The following is a 6652-nucleotide window of genomic DNA, read 5'->3' on the forward strand; positions in this document are numbered from 1 at the left end:
GGATAGTTCCTGTGAATTATTATGGGTGGAGGTTACACTCAACAACCGAGCTAGGTTAATAATTGGCTCCTTTTACCGACCCCCCGACTCAGCAGCATTAGTGGCAGAACAACTGAGAGAAAATTTGGAATACATTTCACATAAATTTTCTCAGCATGTTATGGTCTTAGGTGGAGATTTCAATTTACCAGATATAGACTGGGACACTCAGATGTTTAGGACGGGTGGTAGGGACAGAGCATCGAGTGACATTATACTGAGTGCACTATCCGAAAATTACCTCGAGCAATTAAACAGAGAACCGACTCGTGGAGATAACATCTTGGACCTACTGATAACAAACAGACCCGAACTTTTCGACTCTGTAAGCGCAGAACAGGGAATCAGTGATCATAAGGCCGTTGCAGCATCCCTGAATATGGAAGTTAATAGGAATATAAAAAAGGGAGGAAGGTTTATCTGTTTAGCAAGAGTAATAGAAGGCAGATTTCAGACTACCTAACAGATCAAAACGAAAATTTCTGTTCCGACACTGACAATGTTGAGTGTTTATGGAAAAAGTTCAAGGCAATCGTAAAATGCGTTTTAGACAGGTACGTGCCGAGTAAAACTGTGAGGAACGGGAAAAACCCACCGTGGTACAACAACAAAGTTAGGAAACTACTGCGAAAGCAAAGAGAGCTTCACTCCAAGTTTAAACGCAGCCAAAACCTCTCAGACAAACAGAAGCTAAACGATGTCAAAGTTAGCGTAAGGAGGGCTATGCGTGAAGCGTTCAGTGAATTCGAAAGTAAAATACTAGGTACCGACTTGACAGAAAATCCTAGGAAGTTCTGGTCTTACGTTAAATCAGTAAGCGGCTCGAAACATCATGTCCAGACACTCCGGGATGATGAAGGCATTGAAACAGAGGATGACAAGCGTAAAGCTGAAATACTAAACACCTTTTTCCAAAGCTGTTTCACAGAGGAAGACCGCACTGCAGTTCCTTCTCTAAATCCTCGCACCAACGAAAAAATGGCTGACATCGAAATAAGTGTCCAAGGAATAGAAAAGCAACTGGAATCACTCAACAGAGGAAAGTCCACTGGACCTGACGGGATACCAATTCGATTCTACACAGAGTACGCGAAAGAACTTGCCCCCCTTCTAACAGCCGTGTACCGCAAGTCTCTAGAGGAACGGAAGGTTCCAAATGATTGGAAAAGAGCACAGGTAGTCCCAGTCTTCAAGAAGGGGCGTCGAGCAGATGCGCAAAACTATAGACCTATATCTGTGACGTCGATCTGTTGTAGAATTTTAGAACATGTGTTTTGCTCGAGTATCATGTCGTTTTTGGAAACTCAGAATCTACTATGTAGGAATCAACATGGATTCCGGAAACAGCGATCGTGTGAAACCCAACTCGCTCTATTTGTTCATGAGACCCAGAAAATATTAGATACAGGCTCCCAGGTAGATGCTATTTTTCTTGACTTCCGGAAGGCGTTCGATACAGTTCCGCACTGTCGCCTGATAAACGAAGTAAGAGCCTACGGAATATCAGACCAGCTGTGTGGCTGGATTGAAGAGTTTTTAGCAAACAGAACACAGCATGTTGTTATCAACGGAGAGACGTCTACAGACATTAAAGTAACCTCTGGCGTGCCACAGGGGAGTGTTATGGGACCATTGCTTTTCACAATATATATAAATGACCTAGTAGATAGTGTCGGAAGTTCCATGCGGCTTTTCGCGGATGATGCTGTAGTATACAGAGAAGTTGCAGCATTAGAAAATTGTAGCGAAATGCAGGAAGATCTGCAGCGGATAGGCACTTGGTGCAGGGAGTGGCAACTGACCCTTAACATAGACAAATGTAATGTATTGCGAATACATAGAAAGAAGGATCCTTTATTGTATGATTATATGATAGCGGAACAAACACTGGTAGCAGTTACTTCTGTAAAATATCTGGGAGTATGCGTGCGGAACGATTTGAAGTGGAATGATCATATAAAATTAATTGTTGGTAAGGCGGGTACCAGGTTGACATTCATTGGGAGAGTCCTTAGAAAATGTAGTCCATCAACAAAGGAGGTGGCTTACAAAACACTCGTTCGACCTATACTTGAGTATTGCTCATCAGTGTGGGATCCGTACCAGATCGGGTTGACGGAGGAGATAGAAAAGATCCAAAGAAGAGCGGCGCGTTTCGTCACAGGGTTATTTGGTAACCGTGATAGCGTTACGGAGATGTTTAACAAACTCAAGTGGCAGACTCTGCAAGAGAGGCGCTCTGCATCGCGGTGTAGCTTGCTCGCCAGGTTTCGAGAGGGTGCGTTTCTGAATGAGGTATCGAATATATTGCTTCCCCCTTACTTATACCTCCCGAGGAGATCACGAATGTAAAATTAGAGAGATTAGAGCGCGCACAGAGGCTTTCAGACAGTCGTTCTTCCCGCGAACCATACGCGACTGGAACAGGAAAGGGAGATAATGACAGTGGCACGTAAAGTGCCCTCCGCCACACACCGTTGGGTGGCTTGCGGAGTATAAATGTAGATGTAGATGTACGTTACATAATTTCAAATTTCACTATGAACCATACCTTGATACTACTGTCTGCATGATTTCTTTACCCTCAACGTCGAGCGTAAACTACAGCACGTCCAAGAATGGCGGTCGTTACACCCTTCCTAAAAACAATTCAGCGGACGCTACATGTCTACGTTTCCGAGGCGTGAAAGCACTACCGATGCCCACACCAGTGTATCCCTTTACTGCCGTAGGCTCTGGCCACTATTTCATTGGTCGGCACGCCATCATAAACACATTGGCGTACAACCCACACTCCTGCACCTGCGCGCTTCGCTGTCCACTGCTGTCGGACCTGTCGGACTCAACGGTAGATGCCAAGACAACACAGCGTGCACCACTTCTTCTATATTTACACCTGCACTGATGACGCAAGTCGTTGCAATAACTTTCCTGCTGCGTGTAATTTACCGAGTGGTCTGCAGAAAGTCTTAATACGCAAAGGAAGAAAGGAGTAAAAGGAGAATGATGCAAGGCATTCCAATTTCAAGTAGCAAGTACAGAATATTACGTGCCGCAGATATAAAAAAAAATGCGCAATTAGTTTTTTGTTTGTTTGCAGGCAATGGTTGCGCTCCTCATCCTCAGTGCCACGTGACGCTGCAAGATCAGTCATAACAAAATGACGCAGTTCACGTGTAGAGTAGAGTAGCGTGCGGAAACTCGTTTTCTGTATTTGAAGGTGAACAACGCTGTACCAAAACCCATACAGAGTTGGGAGAAGCGTACGCCAACAATATACCATCAGATAGCACAGTGGTTACGTGGCGCACACACTTCCAGCGTGATCAAACAAGTCCGCCCCTAGCAACGGATGGTGAACCGTTGACAGTGCCGAGCCGTATGTGCTGGCGAAACGTCAAAAAAATTGTTAAATTTACGTCAGCCGAAGATTCAGAGACAAAACCCAACAGGCAATACGCTTCTGTGAAGAACCGAGGATTGCAGAAGATGAGACGGACTTGGTTCTTGAAGATCGGTTTTATCACAATCGAGATGATAGGGGAGAAAGTGAAAGTCAAGGGTCGCTTTTCAACATATTGCAAGACAGTTTGGACATGACAAAGGTCGCCGCTCGCTGGGTTTCTTGATTGTTCGCACCTGCTAAAAAGAGCCCATCAAAATTAAGTAACCAGCGACAATGCAGCAGCTATCTCAGACTAATGCAGATTATTCCTTCAGACGTATAATCACCATTGCTGAATGCTCTGTGTATCACTGATACCCTAAGACAATGGAAAAAGCAGGCAGTGAGAACCTGTGTATTCACTATCGCCGAAAAACTATGAACACCAAACAACCCTCGGGCACGGTGGTGTTTCTTGAGACTGCCGCATTGTGGGCAAATCATCAAACGAAGGAGATAATACTGAAATCTGACGTGGTCCTGAGAGGTTGTCCAGACAAAGCGTCGCGAAAACTGTCCAATGTGGTGTTCTGCTCCAGTGAAACGCCCTAGGTGCACACGACACAAGTCACATATAATGCTTCTTTGGGCTATCAAATTCTGCTCAACCCCAGAATGCTCCCATGGCACCAAGTGACTTCTTCCTCTTGCCTCGGATCAAGAGACGCGTGCCAGCATTTCCAGAAAAACGACGAGATAATTCTCGAGGCCGAAATTTTCCTGAAGAGCAAAAAGGCAGACATTTGCAACCAATATCTCCACCAAGTCATTTGTCGTTAGGAAAAAGATGACGATCTGAAGGCAGAATAATTAGAAAAGAGCTTTTACCATCACTAAGTTTCATGGTCGCAACTTGATTATTTTCTAGGTGATAGTTAAAACTTTATAGCTACGCCTCCTACACGTAATAACATGAAGAATGAACCTCACTTTCAGTTTCTGTCAGCAATATATTGTGTATTGTCAGTCTTCCAGCACTTTTCTTGCGAATAGTTATCCCTCGAAGGTAGTCCGCAACAACCGCACACCGACTGTATAAAGGCCACAGAAGGTCAGCTCCGAAGCAACACAACTGACCTTTGTATTCCTTGATACAGCGAAAGGTAACTTCATTCAAACATACTGAACTAAGTATGATAAATAAATCACCTAGGAACAAAACTGTTCGGACAAATATTTATGGTGTTCGTTCTCTTCACCGACTCCACAATTTTAGTATCGCAGATTACAGCCAAGTTCTAACACTTGAAGATCGAAATGATGCAGATCGCATTAAACATAACAATTACTTGTTCAGAAGCTACAAATCTGAATATGTGCTTGCGTATTGCTACATCATTTGCTGTTAACAATTATTCATAATTTTAATTAACTACTGTCCTCACTCCAACAACTTGATTCATGTGATCACAGAGAGTAACTGTGATTTAATCCGTTGAAGATGCTGACAACTTTCAGTGATTACAACAGAGGATCAACATAATACTACTTGTCTGTAGGCGTCTGCATCGGTAGATGCGTTATGACAACATTTCCCGCAGCGTTTACTTTGTGAAGGCGACAGCACTTCTCAGAATACTGGAGTTGCATGAATCCACGTGGTGTGTAACATGTGTTATTTAGCTACTGCGCGGAATGGTGAGATCCAATACAAGCCTCAACCACGGAGTAGAGACAGTTGTTCTGTGTGAGATATGCACTGACGTTGTACAGATTAATGCTCTTACAAGAAGACAAATGGTTCAACAAAATGTAAAATGCACTAAGTTGGGAAGATATGAAAGTACATCTATGTCGTCAAGTAAAGAGTTGAAGACTGTAAGAGTGAAGATTAATACTGAGCAGCTCATGTAAGTCAGCCTTCTTGAAGAAGACGATATGGTCATTTATTTGTGTTGTCGTGGAAAAGAAAAATTGTTTCATGTACTGAAGAATATAGACAGCTTCAGAGACTAACGATAAAAACTGACAAGTGAGTAAGGTGGGTGCTTATAAAGTATTTTGTTGGTGGATAGTAGTTATGTGTTGCGCTGCATAGGACAGAAGCTGTGCAGTTCATGGCAATAAGATGTCTACCACACAATTTTCGATGTCAGTTGAATTCATAGTCCCAGAACGCTACAGCTCAGAAAGAAATGCAGACAGTTTTTAATCAGTAAGGCTGAGTAAGAGCGGACTGTGGTGACTATGATGATGAAAGCTTACCGGGTTATTAGCAGGGCAACAGCGTTGAATACACAGAAAAGATCGATAGTATTCCTACTAGCCATCTTTTACGGCTACATGACTTCTCTGCAGTCCACACTTGTAAGTGCTTCGCAGGAAGGCTCCTAGAAAGACTTTCAAACAATTTCTCGACCCTTTCATTCTTAAACAGCACTTGGGAAAAATAACACCTCTATCTTTCCATGCGAGTTTTGATTTCTTTTGTTTTATTCATGTGGTCATTTCTCCCTATGAAGGTGGGAAGCAACAAAATGTTTTCTCATCCGGAAGACAAAGTTGGTAACTGAAATTTCCTGAAAAGATCTGCCCGTAAAGAAAAACTCCTTGGTTTTAATGACTGCCACCCCAACTCTTGTTGTTATATGCGTAACATTCTTTCATCTATTTTGCGATGGTAAAAAAACCAGCTGTCTTCCTTTAACTTTTTGATGTCCTCCGTCAGTCACATGTGGTAAGGGTCCCACAACGCGCAGTAATACTCTAGAAGAAGACGGACAAGCGTAGTGTAGGCAGTTTCTCCAGTAGATCTGACGCATCTTCTAAGTGTTCTGCCAATAAAACTCAGTCTTTGGTTCGCCTTCTCCACAACATTTTCTATGAGACCGTTCCAATTTAAATTGTTTACAATTGTAATCCTTCAGGTATTTAACTGAATCTACTAGCTTTAAATTTTTGTTATTTACGTGCGACCGAAATTTAACGGTTTGTTTTGTACTGTTGTGCAGAACCTAATATTTTTCATTGTTGAGAGTCAACTGCACTTTTCGCATCAAGCGAATATCTTGTCTAAGCCATTTTGTATTTCGCACTGATCTTCTGACGAGTTTTACTACACGGTAGATGATTGCCTCATCTTCAAATATTCTAAGAGAGCTGCTCAGATTGTCTCCTAAATCGTTTATACAGACTAGGAAAGGATAGCACCCGTGGTATAAGGGTTGT

The sequence above is a fragment of the Schistocerca cancellata genome, chromosome 2, assembly GCF_023864275.1.
Source record: "Schistocerca cancellata isolate TAMUIC-IGC-003103 chromosome 2, iqSchCanc2.1, whole genome shotgun sequence".
Classification (NCBI taxonomy): domain Eukaryota; kingdom Metazoa; phylum Arthropoda; class Insecta; order Orthoptera; family Acrididae; genus Schistocerca; species Schistocerca cancellata.